Raw genomic sequence first — 21,818 nt, forward strand, 5'->3', positions numbered from 1 at the left:
GTGTAAAATGTGGTACTGTTGTAAAATGGAATTACACTAAAGTTTTCAGTGAGGAAACACCTGCGCATCACTCTTGTGATTATTTCTCCCCTTTTTCAGGGGCGTAACAACTACATGGTACATGCATACTAAAAAAACTTAGCAATACAGACATTTATACAGTAGAGATGTGTGTGTATGTGTGTGCATATATACAACCATATATACAAGCTTCAGGGTCTTTGATCATTTTAACTTTAAACTTCAATAAAACTGGAGATCAAATAGAGTAGTACACGGTTGCAGTCACTCCCACGTCTTTTAGTTCCCCTTGAAGTATCTGATAGTGAAGAACCAGGAGCCTTAATAGTTTCAGATTGTCATCAAAGACACCTGTGTGATCTCAGGATGTTCAGTTATTCTGATGGCCTGGCTGCTGTAATGAATATTTTAGTTCATTTCTTTACTCTTGACATGTAAAGAAAAGATCACTGTGAAGTGCTAACCACTGCCAACACTCCTTCGTAATGAAGAATCCAATTATATCTTTATAGCAATTATACCTTGTGAGGTGATGTGCAACTAGAATAGGCAAAGGTACTCAGTTAGTTGATCTGGTCAGACAATAACTACATTGATAGCCATGTATTTTGGTACATTCATGATCGCTAGAGAGTGGATGAAGGAATTGGTGATCCGCCACATTCAGTTGCCTTGTTTTCCTCTTTCCTTCCCCATCCCGCTTTTAATGAGAAAACCCTGAACGAGCACTTACAATAAATACGCATTCTTCTGATCCTAATTGGTGAAGTCATGCCTCACTCCTTTTGGCTCCTGCATTGTTTGGCTGCAGAGTAATGCAGCCACTGCTGCGTTCTGGACCACAGCTGGTCATCTAGTGCCGGGTGGGACTGGCTTGGATGCAGTGCCAGTGACGGGGACAAGATCAGCCAGAACACTATGTAACCATTGCCAAATTCAGGCCAAAACATCAGTCCACAAGCTTAATTAAGCATTATTAAAAAATAACATTCACTAAAACTATATGAGCTTGGGGTTATAAAGTGTAAAAGTAATCAGAAGCCTTGTGCATGCTGTATAGTGATTAATTGGAAAGCATAATTAGATTTGGAGATTTGGAACAGAACAGCAGAACATATCTAATACGATTTTGAAAGTGACAAATGCTTTGTTAATATGAATATCTTACGTGAGGATGAAAACATTAGCAACCTAGTGATGGTGTCACTTTTAGGGCCTTTTTACACCTAAAAGTCAGAACCAAGGTTTATGTTTTTTGTTACATTCTATATATTTAGTTTTGGTTTCTATACTATACAACTATGTCCTGTCACCATCACATACGTGAGCCGCGTCTCCCGATACTTGTACTCAATTTGTTTGTAGACGGGCGTCCCCGTCCTCTCGTATTCTCTCTCTGGTGTTGGAATTGTTTCTGACTTCCTGCTCTCCCCGTGCTGCCACAGCTCTTTTAGTTTTGTTGCGTTGTTGAGAAGCAAGACACAGGAACTTTACTTGGGTTTTCAAGAGCTACAGTGTTTATTCAGAGACAAACTGAAACCTACGCTGTACATTTACTACCACTTAACAAGTAAACTACTAATTTATTCTCTGCTCTTATAGCCGACAGCTGTCTGCTCTGAGCACATCCACCATCACTCTCTCTCACGCACACACTAAGCACTGAGCTTTTCCTTAAAGGAGCTTCCCCGGTTGTGTAATATGATGATAGCCTGCCAGAACTTCCTGTATTTGGCCCGAAAGTCCGAACCATCCAAAGAATGCTTTCACACTAGAAACAAACCGGACTATGGTTCAGTTTGATCCGGGCCGAGACTACCTCTTTTGGTCGGACCAAATTTTCGGCTGTTTGGTCCAGACCGTGGTCTGGGGGAGGTTCCTACATCTGTAATTTTGGTTCGGATCAAACTGAAAAGTCCACAATTCCAGAACAAACAAGGTAGGTGTGAAAGGACCCTAAAACACACGAGGCCCTCAGACAGACAGGCAGTTGGTTAACAGATACATCACTGCATAATAACATCTTTTGCATGAACCCCGACAGTTCTCTTTCTTCTGTTTTAAACAGATTGCCTTGTCCATGCACAGACACATGCGTACATGTACACCAGGGAGGCCAACATTAGTAATGTGTCCTTAGACCCTGAAATGGACAAAGTGGAGAGAAAAAAAACATCCTTCAAAAAAGATTTTAAAAAATGCACCTGAAAACCTCAAGCGAGTTGAGAGGAAACAGAGGGTCAGTCTGTGCAGTTTCTTTTCAGCTCCTGAATCCACTGTTAAATATAGACTAATAAATAATTAATAATAATTGTAGTTACACCTTGACTTTGGTAAAGTCCCTCAGGTCCAAACTCAATTGTGATTTGCTGAGGTTAGCTGAAAATTGGGCGTAGGATGTGAAAAAACCAAAAACAACCCACAGATATATTCACCATTGTGTCGGTATGAAAAGGAGATTTTATAATTGTATGAAACATCCTGATGTTTAATTCAGTAGGTGGATGGAAGACTCCCTTTACAACAATGTACATGTACATCTTTGTGGCTAGCTAAAAACATTGTGTACACAATAAAACCTGTGGGATGATCTGTTTGTACAATATGTATGTGTGTATGTATCTTACCCATCTTATTTATCTGATACTTGATCATTATGTAGTTTAAATCGGTTTATGTTACATTGCTTGTTACTTTGCCCCTCTTCCCCAACTGCTGCTGTATGGTAAACATTGATTGGGATGAATGTACTCCAGGATATATATAAAAAATTCATTGTGATGTGTGGTCTCTTCGATCCATCACTGACTTCATCAGTATGGGGCATACTCCTTTGACCTTTTAATGTCTGATTTTAGCCACACAGCCGGTTTGTGTATTCATGTCGAAACGTCACGGCGCGAGGGTCACGATCCGCTGCACGCAGAATAAACGGTATATAGATGGATTTGTGTAGTGCAGAACCAAACTTTTAGCCGTACACGATTAGCACCATTTGCTGACGTTAGTTGATTGCCGTGCAAGTCAGTCACACTATGGCGAGTACAAATGAAACTCCAGAGCTGGAAGGTTCCCAGTCAGCACAATAACAGCAATGGAGAGATACTGGGTAGTTGTGTATAAGACAATGATGGTGTGTTGCTTTGTTACACTGTTGTAGGGTATGTAAATAATAGTCTTGCATTGCCAGACCTATCTCTGCTGTGTCAGTGCTGGAGCTGGCTACACGGCTTATCTATTGGATTGGTTTGTTTATTTGTTTTGTACAATGTACATCTATTGAGCCAGACTGTGAATGAAAAACACATCTAACATGCTAATGCACTGGTTCTCAAACCGTGGTACAAGAATTGGTATGCGGATGGAATCTCCGATATATTTTTGAAAAGAATTTAATTAATTTAAAAACATAATACAGGATATAGGTAGAGAAGTGTGGATGAGGAGGAGAATATTTCCAGCAGCTGTTGAAACTATAATGTACAAGCACAAGTGCTAGTTGATACTTAAGCAGCGGCTATGAAGTCTCTTCTTTATTTGTTTTGCTAGCCGCAAATGATGCAAAACAGTAAGGAGATACCTCAAATTTGGATTCAGTTGGAGCGGGACGCAGGAAGCACAGCGTGGCTGTCAACAACAAATACTGTTTTCAGGAATAAACCTGCCTCCTGCGTGAACTGTCCGTAGCTGAATAGGGTAAGACTATGCTACTCTATTTTAACGTGAGCCATGGTGGTGGTACTTAGAGAGCCTAATATATTCTGAATTGGTACACGGTGTAAAAAGTTTGAGAACCACTGTGCTAATGCATTACCCAGATGTGCCAATCACTAAGACCATAAAAAACAACCAGTATTTTGTGTTTTCGAATTTCATAGCATAAGCGATGCTTTTCAGTTTTATAGCCTATTGCAACTTGTTGCCTTTTGATAAAGTGTTTGTTCAGTGTTCGTGCAGAAGTGTTTGAAATGTCCAACAAGATCCCCAGCAAGACAATGTGTTCTGTCTTTGACACTTACACTTCTGTTTAAAATAAATAAAAAGATCCTATATACAGTACAGTATTGATATTGTCCAACTGCTGTCTCCCAGGCACATGGTTGTCCCATGTTTAAAATTTCTTTATTAGGATAAACCCCTTGAGATGTATCGTGTCGTTTTCGAGGGGGACCCATGTGACTATTCCCTATATAGTGTTTATTAAATAGTGAACTATACATTCGGACACTCACTGAAAACACATTGTTGCGTGACTTGCTTCAGGAGATGCGCCCGTTGTTTGTGTAACGGAGGCCGGCGCTCCCAGCATCATGTGAACAAAGCCAAACAAAAATACTTCTAACACGTCCCTGAAACAAACGCAGCACGCACGAATAGTACAAGGTTGTATATAAGTTGCATGTTTCATATGTTTAGAAATGAAAGTCCGCTCCATTTTTCCTTTTCTGCTTCTTCTCCTCCTGGAAAACACGGCCGCGTTGCATTGTGGCATACGGGAGTAAAATGTAGGGTACATCGTATGTACACCTAAATTAGCATGCATTGTGGGTAGTATATAGTGAATGAAATTTACCGCGGAGAATTCCAACACCACTACAAAATGGCAAACACACTATATAGTGCACTATTTCCGTGATAGGGAACGGTTTCGAACACAGCTTTTGACAGATCTTGGAAATACGTAAACCTGTGTGTGGTTCAGCATTAAGTTTGCACGCACGCACACATACACACAGTTCATCCATTCAATTGATGGTGTCTTGACAGCCATAGCTCACTGAACTGTTTGATGTCTAGGTTTCCAGCAATATGCTGAGCTTGGTGCTGATGACCTTCAGCGTGGTTCAATAAAGACTGCAGACACTACCATGTACCTGCTACATTAGATAGACACTTTATATTGGTGCATCTAACAGCCAATATAGCTTCTGGTTGTCATACATGCATGCATGCACTTAACAATAAAAGTGTTAAACCCTACTTTCTTTTTTCAGCAGATCAGTCACTGTGTGAGGTGGGTGTGAATGTCAGACTCGATTTCGGAAAGTTACAGAAATTGACAGACGCACCCCAGGTTTTAGGCGGAGGGGGTTTCCCAATCTGTTAGAATCCGTCAAGCAGTTGTAATGGAGTAAACTGGTGCTTTTAATGTCTTATGTTCAACAATTTAAAGCTGCAGTGTGCTGTTGACCAGCAAAAATATTATTTGAATGTTTTAGCACAAACAAGTCTTATTTGCATGTTTTACATGTCCTGTCATGATACTAAATTTTAAAGCTTTAGTGTGTAACGTTTTTTTTTATATTAATGGAATTCTGTTACATTCAAGCCATTGCCAAAATAGTTGATAAAAAAGCTAATTCAGCTCCACACAACTCTCTCTGTATTTCTCCAGTATGACTTTGTTTAGGAAATGGTGTAGTCCGGCGACTTCTGCGTGAAAAACCTTGAGTGAAGATAATGACCTCTTTCTTCTGAAGAGTTTCTCATGTTTTTTTAATCCTCCGTGTCCTCCTTGGTTACTAGCAACTGTGTGGAGTAGGGGTGGGGGTGGTGCGTAATCACCGAAGGCTTGTCTCACGTGGATGTGCTGACTGTGTTGTTTTATTACTTAGAATTCTTATAATTCCTCATGGGGGAGACAGAAGCTGCACACTATAGCTTTAAAAACAACAACAGATCTTGCTTTTAAATACACAATTAATTATTTGCCACATATAAATAATATTCTTGCTTATGGCAATTGAAATTACAGCTTGGTGCTAATATGAAACCAAACATTACCTCCTCTTTTTCATTTAGTAAATGAGTAAAGTAATGAGGAAGCCCATAAATTAGCTAATGGAGGCATGCCCTTTGTCATGTTTACTCTGGCAGTCATGCTGAATTATCATGTTCATTTGATTAGTGTAGCTGATGAGCTTGGTGGATTCTGAACGTGCACGATGAAGAATAGATTCCAGGATGGACAGATGCACATCCTCTTCTGTCCTGGGGACTTGATCCGACCTGTGTGCCAACATGGCTGACTAGTTGGCTGCGGGTACAGCTATGACTCATACTCCCACTGCTGCAGTGCACACTCACACACCTTTGCAGCAAGCAGAACTCACTGTGACTTCAGCTTTTAGCAGACCACTGTCACATTAGACAGTAAAAACAACATTAGTGGAAAAACATTAGTGAAAAGGACGAGAAGATGAGTGATGAGTGGATGTTGATCCTTTTCAGTTTAATGAAAAAATGTCACAATAGAATATGTGAGATTTTTATTTTTTTTGTTGGAAATGTCGGGAAAGTGTCAGAATGATCTAGAAGCAGAGTATAGCAACAAGCACATATATTGTTCTATTCCTCACAGTTCCTACCAATAATATCCAACATTTCCTTTTTTTACTCTCAAGGGTGCTGACACATACTCGAAGACCCTGGATACAGACTTACCACATACATAACGCTCTCCCATGGCATTTGTCTACTCAGGAATGATAAAGTCAGTATAATAACTTCAACATACAGCTCAAAACTGGCACACAGGGAATTCAGTACAGCTCATACAAAACAAAAGAACTCTAAGGCAAAAATGAGCCACTTTCATCAACAGGTTTTTTTTTTCTGCTTCTTTCAACCACTTCACACAAGAAAGATGGGTAATACTATAAAGGAGATGTACTACATCCCCATCAATCATAATTATTGCTTCTCTGTGCTGACAAATATTTGGGTTTGAGAAGATGGGACATATATATATATATATATATATATATATATATATATATATATATATATATATATATATATATATATATATATATATATATAAAAATATATTCCCATATTTTCAATTTACTGTTATGTATAACAAAGCAAAGCATCAAATCCTTATAATTTGAGAAGCTGGAATCTGAGAATCTTTGAGAAGTACTGATTAATCAAAGTTATCAAAATGAATTTCCAATGCATTAAAAGACCTGAAAATACTTTTTTGATTCACGCTTTTTTGAAATTCATTCATTACAGAATCCGAAGAAACAGTCTAAAGAGCTATGACAATGAATATAACAAAAGGAATATCTTCAGTATCCTCATTAAACTACATGTATATTACATTATGTTTACATCTGCATTACATTCATTACACATTCATACACAATAGATACATATGCCAACTTCAGTATGACTCTAAACGGGAGATAATACTCATGTACTGTACATCAGTAAGGTGTAGTGCAGAGTTGCACTACTAAGTCATTATTCTGCACAAATATTTACACAGCTACTTGCACAATGCAGAAATATACCGTATATAGTAAAAAAATAACTTTACCGCAGTGTTAAATGCATTCCCCGGTCACTTTATTAGGTACACCTATACAATGTATTGTAATCCAATAAAAGCAATCCAGAACCACAAACTCCTCCATTTAAGTTTTAGTTTTCTTTTGAAGGTCATAGTTAGTGATGGTGTTGTACTGGACGGCATTATATTGAAATGTAAACAATTAATAATTGTAACTCTACACAGTACATACGTTAATTCATAAATTGCACATTACATTACTTTTGTGCCTACACTACTATCATTTGATTAACATAAACATATGTAATAGTCCAAAGAACCACATATCCGATAGATGTGATATACACTTGCTGTTAGTTACAGTTCCTGCTCAAAAATAGCACTCTCTGGAAATAAAAACCGAGGCTGTTGGCTGATCGGAAATATAAGCCCTCCATCATGTCACCAACACAGTTAGAGGGAACCCACAGCCATGATTCTACTGGCCCTGAGACCTCCAACAAGACTTCCCTTTCATCAGCTCCTCCCAGGAGGGAAGCAGCCACCTTAACTTTTATCCAGCACGAGTCCAGGTCTGCCCTCCCAGACACAATCACAGCTTGAGACAACTTTTAAATGAAGACAGATCTGCCTTGCAGTCTCACTGTACACTCACAAAATTGTCTATTGTGTTTGTCTGTTGGTCTACCCGCTCCTCCCCCCTTATGTTTCAATATTGCCATCCTCTGAAAACAGGTTAGCTCTCTGTCAAAGAGTATACGCTTGAATTGCCTGCGGACAATTTGTTGAAATTTGTCAGGATATACTGTATATAGTGGTGGTGGTGAGAGAGTGCTGTGTGTTATTGTTAGTTTAATGGTGCCCTTCATCAATTTTGCAAAGCAGGTGGATGTTTCCCCTCAATTTGACCCCCTGTTCACATCTGAATAGCAATAGCTCCATGGCGGTATCATATGCTGATAGAGCTGATATAGCCTAAGTTATCTCTTCTTACTATGCAGCTTTGCATTAACAATTTTCAGGCATTCAAGAGTGTTATAAGTTGTGACGTGGAAACTTATCGCAGCATCAAAAGTTTCACATTTTATTATCATTTCACGAGCCAGGGTGCTAAAATAGACAGGCGTGAGGACTACAAATCATTTACATTTGAATAGTGCTATGTGTCAGGGGTTTACGGCTCTATACAATAAATGGCTGCAACCGTTTCACACGGTTGTGATTAATGTCAAGGGTTTTGGTTGTGATGAGTATTTTTGCCTTTATTCAGTACTTTTTACTGTTGTTTTCTTGTTATTTTCCAGAATGTATGCGTAAACCATTGGGACATAATCTGACTGAAATGGGATTTTGTTTTCCTGATTCACATTCTGCCAGTGGTTTCATGTTATTTCACTGATCGATTGATGGCGGTTGGTAACGCGCCGACAAAGGCAGGGAATAAGAAAACTGCTAGTAAGTTGACATGGATGTAAACAATGCATTATTACAAATATTGAAATTAAATTGGGCTTTGCAAATGCAAATTTTTGTGGGACCTCAAATATACATAGAGAAACAGAATATTACAGAACGCCACAGAAGAGATACTTTTTTAACACTCTGCTTTTACATACTACACACAGGCTGCTAGCCTCAAGTAAAGATGAGGAACAGGTTGCAGAGGTCTTTGAAGATCACTTCTTTCTTACTCCACACCACCAAATTTTCTTTATTTTCAAACTTGTAGTCTTTAGGCCCAAATGACACAGACTCAAGTGATATCACCTGAGGCAGTCAGATTTCAGGCCGCTCCCTCTGAAGCCACAAAAGGCTTTACACAACTTTTTTTTTGCACATACTGTATACCAGTGGTTCCCAACCTTTTTTCCTTGGCGCCCCCTCTACTTATGTCTAAGAAAAGCTGAGCCCCCCCCAACTGCCGGAAGACACACACACACACACACACACACACACAAATTAAGTAATTACTTCCAAGTCTTTTTTTAATAAACAAAAAAACAATTAGGATTGTTTCCATTCTTAGGCCCTTAACCTTTGGTAAATGTCTCTTTTAACAACACAACACAGAATGCCTTTTCACACACATCCTTACCAAAATAATAATAAGTCATTATCAGAATAGTGGTTAATCAGCACATCTGTCCAAGAGCTCCCTCATAACATATAACTGAAACAGGGGCAGTTTCAAAATGCACATGCACTTCATGTGGTTTTGACAAAGCTATTAAAAATGAATTTGGCTCAGTAACAATAACAGAGTCTTCCTTTTTATGCAAATGTACATCATGATAAACCTGTTTTAACACAGCGACAGCACATTATGTGTTAATTTGGCTCTAATGTAACACTGATAATCAATAACTTATTAAACTCTTATGAACATGTTTTACTCTGTGTCATCCTGTTCATTCATGTACTAATGGCCACCTTGGGCTTGCATACCTCTGACTAGGGATGGAATGTCCGGTTAGTGACAGCCAGCCTAAAGTCCTGGTGTACATCGAGTCTGTTACGGGCCTTTGTTTTTATTGTTACAAGGGTGCTGAATTCAGTCTCAGACAGATACGTGGTGACGTGATGCGTCAGTCAGCTGTTTGCACAGCTGTCGATTGTGATCTTGCAAGAATTCCTTTATTTTTTCCTGCAGTTCCATGAAACGCACAAGCACTTGTCCACGCAACAACCAACGTACCTCTGTGTAACAGCAGTGTTTGATGCGCTTCATCCTCATACAGCTGGGCAAACAGTTTCTTGTTCGTAGGGCGAGCTTTGATGAAGTTTACAACTTTAACAACAGTTGCCAGGGTGTCACTGAGGTCTTCTGAAAGTTTTTTACTGGCTAAGGCTTGGCAATGTAACATACAGTGAAAAATTGCGCATCCGGGGGCTTTTTCCTTCAATCGGCTGTTAAATCCCTTGTTTTTGCCCATCATCGCTTCAGCGCCATCAGTGCAGCATGCAACAAGATTCTCGTAGGGCAGGTTGTTGGATGAGAGGTAAGAGTCCACAGCCATAAAAATATCTTGTCCTGTTGTTGTTGTGGTTAGATTGGTAGACATAAGAATGTCTTGTTTCAAGTCCTCACCGTGAATATATTGCACATAAACAATGAGCACAGACTTGTCTGACACTGTTGTCGTTTCATCCAACTAAATGGCAAAGGGAACATTTTTAAGTGTCTTGTGCAGCTGGTTTTGACAATCTCCAGCCATTTTATCAATTCTGTCTTTGTCAAAGAATGTTTTTATTTGGGAATCCAACAATTTGACACTCATTGTTACATCGCTTGTTATGATTCCTCATTATAAAAATAAGAGACAAAGAAGAAAAAATAGAAACAAAAAGCAAAACACAATAAACAACAACAACAACAAAAAGAGAACAATTCCCATTACCACCCACCCCACCCTAGGGACATAAGACATATCACACTAATGGGACAATCAGTGCTACACACTCAGCCTACTGAAACACGCCAACTTAAACTACGCTATCAAGGTAGCGGAGAAGGGAAGACCAAATCTTATCAAACTGATCCAGTCTGTTTGATAAAGAAAAACGAATTCTTTCCAGATGTAATAACCGAACCATTACATCCAACCACATTTTAACAGTAGGGACTTTGGTGTTCTTCCAAAACTTGAGTATTAATTTCTTTGCAATAAGAAGTCCATAAGACAACAATTGTTGTTGAGATTTTCGAAAGGTAATGTCATTTGAGAATCCAAATATCACCACAAGTGGATTAGGCTCTAAATCAACATGCAATATTTCTGACAGAGTTTGAAAAATATTAGTCCAGAATTGAGTTAACTTAGAGCAAAGAGCTTTAACTATGCAAGAGTGTGGCTTCCTCTGTCTGACATTTATCACATATTGGGGAAACATCTGAAAAAATTCTATGTAGCTTTGTCTTAGTAATGAAGTCGATGAATAATTTTAAATTGAATAAGGCAATGCCGAGAATTAACAGAGCATTTATGAATATTCTCTAACGCATTAACCCATAACTCGTCACTTATCTCCACCCTCATTTCCTGCTCCCACTGTAATATTATACCCTGTGTAGAAGGTGGAGTTGTGTATAGTAAAGAGTTATACAGTAGAGAAATCAAGTGACTGAAATCACATCCAAACACTAAAAGATCATCAAACTTTGCAGACGAAGCCTCATCAAGAAAAGGCAAATGCTTTCTTACATAGTCCCTGAGCTGCAAATATCGGAAAAAATAGTTTTTATGCAAACGGTATTTTGCCTGCAGCTGACTAAATGAGGCAAAAGAACCATCAATGAATAGGTAACCAATATTTCGAATACCGACGTCTCTCCACTTTGTGAAAGCAGAATCCATTGTAGAAGGAATAAATGATGGATTCCCTCCAATTGGTAAGAGAAAAGACAAGGACTTTATTACAAATTTTGATTTAATCTGCTTCCAAATGCAAATAGTACTATGGATTATACAATTATAATTGTAAGCCAATTTCCCTATCTTTGTAGGAGACAAGATCACTGCCCCAATATCATATGGGCTACATGCTTCTCTTTCCATTTGGATCCAAGTGGAGTGTGCAAAGTTGGGATCTAGCCACATTATAATAGTATGAAGAGCACTGGCAAAGTAATAAAGAGAAAAATTAGGGAGTGCCAATCCGCCTTCAGCTTTAGGTTTACAAAGATGTGCTTTACTTATTCGATGGGCTTTGTAATCCCATACAAAAGAAATAATAATTGAATCCAATTGCTTGAAAAAACTCTTCGGTAAAAATATTGGGATGTTCTGAAAAAGATAGAGAATTTGAGGAAGAAAAATCATTTTAATAATATTAACCCTACCTACCAAGGAAAGAGGGAGTGATCTCCAAAACTGAATATTATTTTTCAATTTAGATACTAGAGGGGGAAAGTTAGCCTTAAATAATAAATGAAAATCCTTTGTAACCTCAATTCCTAAATACGTAAATTTTTGTTATTTTAAAGGGGGAATATTGTATAACAGAAAATCTCGAACCTTTATAGGCATTAATTCGCTCTTAGACCAGTTTATCCGGTACCCTGAAAATGTAAGATTCTAGCTATAGTAAAATGGGGCTTAGTAATATATAACAGGATGTCATCAGCATACAATGAGATTTTACTTAATGTATTCTCTGTGCTATATCCATGTATATTGGGGTTGGAATGAATAGTGTGTGCTAAGGGCTCAAGTGCCAAAGCAAAGAGTAAGGGAGATAAAGCGCAACCTTGTCTGGAACCTCTGTGTAGTAGAAACATTGAAGAGAGCATCTTAGTCAGAATTCTTGCAGAGGGCTTACAGTAGAGAATCTTTATCCACTTTTCAAAACTATCACCAATATCAAACTTTCTTAAAACTTTAAACAAATAGCCTCCTGAGAACCAAGGAAAATTTTGTTTTTCCTAATCAGATTTTTTTGTGATTCCATACCTGTTTAAGGTTAAAAAAACATCTTACAATTTCAATTTTTTTATTGTTATTTATTTAAAGAATGTGCACTGTAGTGGACAACAGGATCATTTGAGTACGAAAACAGACAAATTTGGTAGATGTGGAGTCATTATTTACATGAAGATAGTCCTGATGTCCACTATAATTGACATTCATAAAATGGCAAATTTTTCAAAAGATACATAATGTAGTTTCTATCAGAACTCAATATATGATTCCTAAAACCTTAATGAACAAGAAAATATATGATTATCATAGTAACAAAACCATAGACAAACAATATTTGACTCATCTCTTATCTTTCCATAAAATGTGCTTGTTTCTATGCATTTTGGATTGAAAGATAGAGGCGGTGCCCGGCCTCCCAGCCAATCAAATAACACATCACTGAAGAGCCCAGGATGTCCTCTGTACAGTACAGCAGGAATTAAGAGACTTGCACAAAAGATTCCAAGGAGAGAAATGAAACTCAAATGTCCACTACAGTGGACATAAGTCAATGGGCTGGGTCTCAGGAGGATAAGACCACTCCAATTGGTCAAATGCTTTCTCTGCGTCAAGAGGCCCTGGAGGAGTATAATTCCTCATAGAACTGTTTGAATATACTATTAATGTCCGTATGAGATGTTAACATGACACCATTTTCTGACTTAATTTTACTTATAGTACGATCACTTTCCATTTTACTAATTTGTCTAGCCAGTAATTTATGAGGTTTTTCACCAAATTCAAAAAAGGTTTGTTACGTAAATAAAAATCCCCTAGCTATACGATCTGAAAGAATCTGATTGTATCTAAATCTTAATAAAAGGATCTTCTTTTAAATATCTATGGATGGGTGCACTGCATTTTCTTTATCCAATCTATTAATTTGTTGTTCCAGATCCGCCAACTCAGCCCTTTTCCTTTTCTTTCTAGCAGCCTGAAAAGAAATAATACAACCCCTGATATAAGCTTTCATGGTCTCCCACAATATCGAGGGGGACGTTCTAGGAAGATCATTCATCTCAAAGAAAAAGGAAATTTGTTCGCTTAAAAAATTACAAAATTGAGGTTCCTTTAAAAGTTGTGGGTCCAGTCTCCATATCCTATTACAATGAGGCAAGTTAGCTAGATTTAAAAAGAATGAAAGAGGAGCCTGATCTGAAATCACTATGTCATTATACGTGACCTTACTGGCCAGTGGCACCAATTTAGCATCAGCCAAGAAATAATCAATGCTCTACGGGATGATGATCTGTCCAAATAAGGATCTAAAACTAAATTTAGGTCACCAGCAATGAGTGAATTAGTTTGCGAGATGTCAGGGATCTGAGCGAAAGCGTGCTTAAAAAATGAAGGCGAGTCTGTATTAGGACCATAAATATTAACCAGTGTTATGGGTAATGTATATAAATCTCCAACAACAATTAGATATCTTCCTTCCTTATCTGCGATGGTTGTCTTATGGATGAATGGTGTGCCTTTTCTGAAGAGTATGGCCACCCCTCTTGATCTAACTGCACATGTAGCATGATACGTTTGACCATCCATCTACATCTTAGTTTGATGTATTCATTTTTATTAAGGTGTGTTTCTTGAAGAAAAATTATGTCACTAGATAGCATCTTTAGGTGTGCCAAAACTTTGCCCCTTTTAACGGGGTTATTCAATCCTTTAACATTCCAAGTGACCATAGTTAATTGTCTCCCCTTATCCCGCTGCATTAAGTTATCCTGCGTGGTGTAGACTCATACAATATGCATATAAACCCTATCAATGTGACATATGGTCAAATACTGAATATAGATGTCCCAGAACAACCCTCCCTTTAACATATTCTTGCCTATACTAGGAGAAACCTTCAAAGTAAGGCGCGATCCCACTAAGGAAGTTACGAGAAAAAACAGAACACAGAACAGCAATAACAAGATACCAAAAAATAAACATGTACATACTAACTTCCCTCACTAAACCCTTCTAACAATAGAAGTTTAGAACAGCCCCGCAACAGGCATATATCTTGAAGTAAAAAATAATGTATGTATAAAATAATAAAGATTTAAGAAAATAGACTTATTGACAAATTAAAAATATGAAAAGAGATAAATAAAAATTTGGATCCATCCTATCCTATTTGTTTCAAAATAAACCAGAAGCCAACTTCAATAGAGATGAACATATACTTCAATTAAAGGCAATCCGTAGATGTAAACAATTGAATGCTCTACAGTTATTCATTACCCAGCACGACAATGCCATTATCAGCATTCTCCGTCTTCAGCATCCTCACGGCCCGAACCAACGTGAAGCTCGGCAAACTCTTCAGCTTTCTTCGCATCTGTGAACACCGTCTCTGTGCCATTAAAAGTCACTCTCAATTTCGCTGGAAATACTGTCCCATATCGCACTCCTGGCTTATCTCGAAGCATTGCTCTGGCTCTGTTAAACGCAGCTCTGCGCTTTGCCACCTCAGACGTGAAGTCAGGGAAAACACGGATCCTCTGACCGTTAAACGTAAGATCCTTTTGTTCAACAGCTTTCCTAAGGATCGTTGTCACATCCCGAAAGTAATGCAGCCGCACTATAAGCGACCGCGGCGGCTCGGTGCCATCCGGTCGCTTACGTAAAGCCCTGTAAGCACGATCAACTAGCGGGCAATCCTCAAGTGACAGCGCGTCCTTCAGGAGTTCTGAAACAAAAGTGTTCATCTCTCTGGCCTTCTCAGACCCTTCTTTCAGCCCGGCTACTCGCACATTTTGTCTCCTAGATTGCCCCTCTAGATCCATGCACTTGTCTGTAAGAAGATTCACTTCAGTACATAGGCGTTTCACCTCCGTTTGAAGTTTGGTTATGGCATCTGAAGAGTGATTTGCTGAGCGTTCTAGGTTGGCCAGAGTAGAACCATGTTGCGCGGACGCAGTCTGCAAGGCCAGAATGGCGACTTGAGTTTCAGATTTGAGAGCTGATATTTCACCTCTGATAGTTGTGGCCATCTCTTCAATGGGTGTGTCAATCGTCTGACAAATCTCAACTTTGGTAGCTCGTAGATCCGAACGTAACAAGCTAATGGCTTCCAGGACTTCGCCTGGCGGAACATCGTTGTCAGGAGAGGTCGGTGCGATAGGGCCTGCCTTGTTCTGCTTTTTGCTTTTTGAGGCTTGTGACTTAGAGCTCGCTTTCATCTTGAAGCCGATGAGTGTCAACGAACCTTCAGCAAATCCAGCTAGCAAAGAAAAAAACTCTTTTTATGCAGAAGTTATTGTTAAAAAGTCAATTTTACAACAATTTTTGCGGGAGCTGCAGGGGAGTGCGACCTATCGACCCATAGCTCACTAGCGCCCCCCCATCAATTCTGTCTTTGACCGTGTTATCAGAGAGTGGGACGGTTTTCACTTTATCCACCGCCTGTGGGCCACACAGTCTCTCTACAATTTTGAGGCAGGCGGGTTTGATTAGCTGCTCACCAATAGTGTGTGGCTTTTTAGCCTTGGCAATTAATAGCGAACACTCAAATGACTCCTCCGTGCTCTGTGTAAATCACTGCCGGCTCTTTCAAATGATTTTGTGATGTCCGTGGATCTTTTTGATAATGCATGTTGCTTTTTCCTCTCAAAAAAGTCCTGGCCTTCGCCAACAGTCTCCTGGTGTTTTGTTTCTTGGTGTCGTTTCATTTTGCTTGGCTTCATGCTGTCATTAGCTAGCTTCTCGCCACAAATGACACATTCTGGCCGAAACTTGTCCTGTCCTTTAATAAAACCGAAGTTGAGGTAACTCTCAAGATTGAGCCTTACTTTCTTTTTTGATACAGAGGAGTCATCATCACTTTTACGTTTCTCCGACATGTTTCGTTCATAAAATAGTGATGCCGTGGCGGCAGGAAAGACGAGGATGATAGCAGCTAGCAGCTGACCTGATGACAGCAAGGGTCCCAGGTTAAGAGGTCGTGGAGGTTTGACCTACTAAGTAGCCTGCCTACAATTTTATGCAAGAACTAAAAATATAATTTTTATACAGACTTTTGTATACATTATCTGATTCTAGTGTATTATTATAATTTTTTAACATGTGCAAATATTTTTTTTTACCTTAACCTCAAACCAGATAAAGACTGGCGCCCCCCCTGTGATCTTTGGCGCCCCCCTAAGGGGTGCGCGGACCCCAGGTTGGGAACCACTGCTGTATACAGTAGCATTCCCCAATGCCTGTAATCAGATTTTGTGTAAGATCAGCTTTAATGATCTAAGAAATATGGCACGTTAAGACTTTTTATATCTGTAATTCGATTTAATACAACTCGTATAGGTCTGCCAATCTTATCCACCATGCTTGTGTCCATTTTCTCTAGATATCCCCACTCTGAATCCCACCTACTAAGCTCTGATTTTCTTGATTGTTTTTCCTGTCGAAACAGTCGTCAAAGAGAACAACACCAGACCTGAAATGTGGACAGCGACAGGTTAAAACCAAAGTAATTTGGACAGAAATTCTCGAGACCAACTTTGCATTGATTAACTGTCTTTTTGCTTCTCAGACTCTTGGTATTTACATTTATGGTAGCATTTGACAAACACTGTGGGGGAAAAAAATAGAACATATTCGCAATGCAGATGCTTATGTTTTCTCTATACCATGGGTCTTGAATATTTTTTTAAGCCAAGGACCCCTTAACTACCCTAAAGCCTTTATATATACCTTTTTAGTGCATAGAAAACTAAGCAATTAAAATAATTATTGCCAGGATTTTATAAATCATGTTTTAATGTTAAACATGTGGCACAGTGAATCCTTAGGATTAACTGTATCTGCAGATGGCTACCTTAGTGACTACCTTACCTATGGGCCAGTCAGCCTAGCATTAATGTTTTTTTTTCACAAATGGGGTGATTTATATTTGCTAATTAATATGTTGGATTCATTCTGACGTTTAAATTTTTTGAATAAAACTTAACTTTAATTTGGTGGGCCCCCTACAGTAACTCTGAGGACCCCCTAGGGGTCATGGACCCCCTGTTGAAGAGCTCTGCTCTACACAGTACGTTAGCTCGGTTGAACTAGTTGGATGGGGGATGTGTGTAGTCATATTTTAATATGTGACGGACAGAGAGGACCAGTGCGCACATATCAGTAGTGGAAAACGTCTTACATCCATTAATTAGTCCCCACATGAAGGGATGGGCTCCTCAGATGAGAGGCTTTGTCCGTGTCAGCGTGACTCATGGGGAAGGAAGTTGTAGTGCACATGACCTTTCACCATGCTATTACTCCTTTTAGATTAGAGCTCACTTGAGCTATTTTCTTTTTACATGTGAATCCTCTGATGTGTCACTCAAGCTTGTGGAATTTCTCCAGCTAATTGCTTTTGTTATAGTGTTAAGCTACTTTTTGTGAAGCTGCTCCTGGCATCCAATACAATGTTAAGCTCCATGGGTCAATATGGTCACCTTGTCAATATGCTGTAAAAGAGTACACTCAAACATTGCAGTGGTGTCATTAACACACAAGTTGGCAGAGCGTGACGGCATTAATAATTAAAAAATGTCATCATCCTCCCATTATGCTCCATATGCCTTTAACTTAACCCGTCTGGAAGACCCAGATGGTGAAATAGCTGAATAACACTTGAGTCCTCATCTGTCCCTTGCTCTACCTCCGTGCTTCGTAGCTGGGATTTCTCTGCACTTTGTACTCCACTCTACAAAAGGAGTCTCTCCTTAATATGAAATGCATTCATTTCTCCCTTCTTACAGCATATAGCAGATGACCCCAGAGCAACCAAAATATTAGACACCAACACTTCAGCATAATTTACACCTGTGCTACCTTCACAAACAAAGAAGATGCAAATGAAGTGTTTGCTGTCAAGAACCCGCCATCTCCAAGCTGTCACTTACATGCACTGTTTCGCTGAGATGCAGAATTCGTCAAAAAATGAAGGCTTTCTTTTGCCCTTTCTCATAGAGGTCATCCGTTACAAGACTCTTATGTATTTTTCATCGCCACCACCATTCCTTCATTCATCTCGCTATAACCCTGGCATCAAACGACTGACATTATCATGGTCCTGAGGGTGCTGGGACATTACAAATTCATGTGCCCTACTGACTTTGGTCGCTACATCAGAACAACCACCTGCAGACACAGAACAGTTCACAAACTCTGCTACAATAATAAGATAGTGAGAATTTTGGAACTTTATTAGACACAATGTGGATAATGATGATTGTGGTGTTGTTGAAAGTCATGGGAAATAAGTCCCTTCATTACCTGCAAAATATATGGGGACTTCCTCTTGCACAGTAATGATGAACAACCACAAATGCCAAGAGATGCATATGTGCGGGTTTGTTGATAATTACAAGTGGGTGTTTGGCAAATTTTTGTGTGTGACTGAATCCTGTGTACAATTATGTGCACAACCTCATGTAGCAACCTTATCTGCAAGAAAACATAATTATAATCTACTAATTTGTTTTGCCAGCGACATTTTGCAGGAAACATCGGCAGCCCTGTCCGTGACCTCAGCACTGCATATGTTACTGCTTGATTCGGTTGTCCTTTGTAACCTTAGGGAAAAGTGAAAGAATTTCCCTAAAAAGAAGTAAATATCTGTGGCATCACAACTACACTTTTGAAGATACAACCTGATGTTTACATAGGGAACACTGTTTGATCAAGTAATGAGAACTTAGGTTACAGATGGAGCTAGTTCACCGGCAGGATTTCTTTGTCAACAAAGTGCTATGTTCTTGTACCACATAAAAGTCATAGGGTGTCAGGGTGGATGGTGGACAGGCACTGACAGATGATACTAGGTTTCACTTGGGTCCCACGTGTGGGTAGGTTTAGGTTTAGGATTAGGATTGAGAAGAAAGACAATTATAAACCCGTCCTGTTTTGTGCTTTAAGTCACTTTTGACTTTTAACCAAGATGACAATCTTTTCTTTGACCTTAAGTGCTTTAAGTGTCCAAACATAACCACAAAAGAAATATACCATGCTTTAGCAAATATTGTATTGCAAGAATGGATTTTGTAGGGAAACAAAATATGTGAAGTGTCAGTGAATATTTTGCAGTTATGGTCTGTAACAGAACAGCACATGAAAAATGTTCCCTTCTTATATTGATATATGTAATTCAAATGGAATTATGTTGTAAATTAGAAGTGCAAAAACGTGATTTATACAACAAAGGGTTGGGATGTTTACAATTATGTTCATCAGTTATTCATCACGACAGTCACAAGACTGCGTAAAAAATGATTGTTGGTGGGATTCATCTTTACTTGAAACAGCTCTGCATAGTCACACTCAGTCAAGACAGAAGCAACATTTCCATGCAGTCAATGGAACATGGGAATTCATAAAAAAAAAAAAAAAACATAGTCTACCATCTTTTCTGCTGATTAAAATGCCAGAATGTCTCCAGCTAGAGCCATCTGATGGACATAACCTTTAAGTGGGTCATTAGGAATATATTAAAAAAGACTAATTTCCTGGGGACATGTCATTGACGAATTATTAAAACAGGGCAAACCATTCCTCTACTTCTCCCCCCAAAAAATTATCACCCTTGACGAGGAGTTAACCCATTAAACGATGAGCACATTCAATTAGATTTAAATTCCCACCTGTAGGATATGGACACAGCCAGGAATCAGCCCACAAATCACTAGGCATGGCCTCTGATGCAATTTTCGTATTGATTCAGGGTCTGGCACTGCTGACTTTGCCAGAGTGAACCTCTGCTCTGGCCGATCAGTATGCATTTAAAATCGTTTGCGCATGTGGGCCACGCAAACACACAAGGGTAAAGTGAGACTTTTAATGGTGCAACTGCAAAGATGCTTTGGTTGGGACAAATGTTTCTGCTTAATTCAAAGTAAGCAAGCAATCAACTGTTGCATCTGTGACTCAATAACCCCAAAACCACTGCACACTACATGCCCACAACTAAATATAAGACAGACAGAGTTAGTGACTAACTGGTGATCATAGTAGAGCATTTAGCAGCTTACAAGCTAATATTTCCCTCAGGAGTTGGTGTAGACCAAAACAGACCAAAAAGAGAATAAATATTGAACTTAGATTTGTCAGAAACGCATAATAAACTTGTCAGTGCTTTCCGGTGAACAGACTATGAAATTCCGCAGACACTGTTCTAAATTACCTCAATTATATCTTTAGCTTTTCTGTCCTGCAAAGGTACTTATAGTTTCACATTAACACTGATATGACAAATCTGTGTTAAGCTAAAATCGACAATGTATTGCCTCTATATTGTTTAGCTTGATGCAAATTTGGAACATAACATTTAAGGGAAAGCATACCAACGGTCAAAGATAATTGCAGCATAGTTTTTAAAGTTGCTGTTCCAGGCTTTTTTTACCCCCTTAATGAGCACACAACCTTATGCAATGACACAGTATGTTCACATTATAGCGTGATAGCTGCACAGCTCAAACAAGCTTCCTCCGTTTTCCATTCAGCAGCAGAAGCCCATAGTTTCTGCACACACACTGTGCTTATTCTTTGGTTTCCGATTTCACACAGTCATTCACATGCTCTGAGGTGCACAGAGTTAGACAGGTGCGTGTTGTCCTCCAAATGTTTGCGCTGCAGGGGCTCAGTTCGCGTGGGCTTGCTGTGGAGTTAACTGATGTCTGTCCATAGCTGGGTTTCCAGGCTCTGGATCCAAGCATGAAGTAAGTCAGGCAAACAAACAAAGATAGGTATAAGCTCAGAAGAGAGATGGCTGGCTGAGCCGGCATGGGAGGGACTATGGCTAGAGCATCGTGCCAGAGCAGCTTGGGTTGAAGGAGCGTGAGAGAGGCCAGCAGCTGGCCCATGGGGCCCACAGATGGAGCCTCTGGATGGGGAGTGGAAGAGCCTGGTCAGGCATTTCAGATGGACTTGTGGATGAGTCACAAGCCCTCAGCATCCCATACACCTACTCAGTCATGAAGCAGGCCGTTCCTGTCCTTGTGATGCAGCTCACAGGTGTTCACTGATGTAGGAAAACAGGAAATGGAAGTCAATACTTCCTC

The sequence above is a fragment of the Perca flavescens genome, chromosome 12 (genome assembly GCF_004354835.1).
Source record: "Perca flavescens isolate YP-PL-M2 chromosome 12, PFLA_1.0, whole genome shotgun sequence".
Taxonomy (NCBI): Eukaryota; Metazoa; Chordata; class Actinopteri; order Perciformes; family Percidae; genus Perca; species Perca flavescens.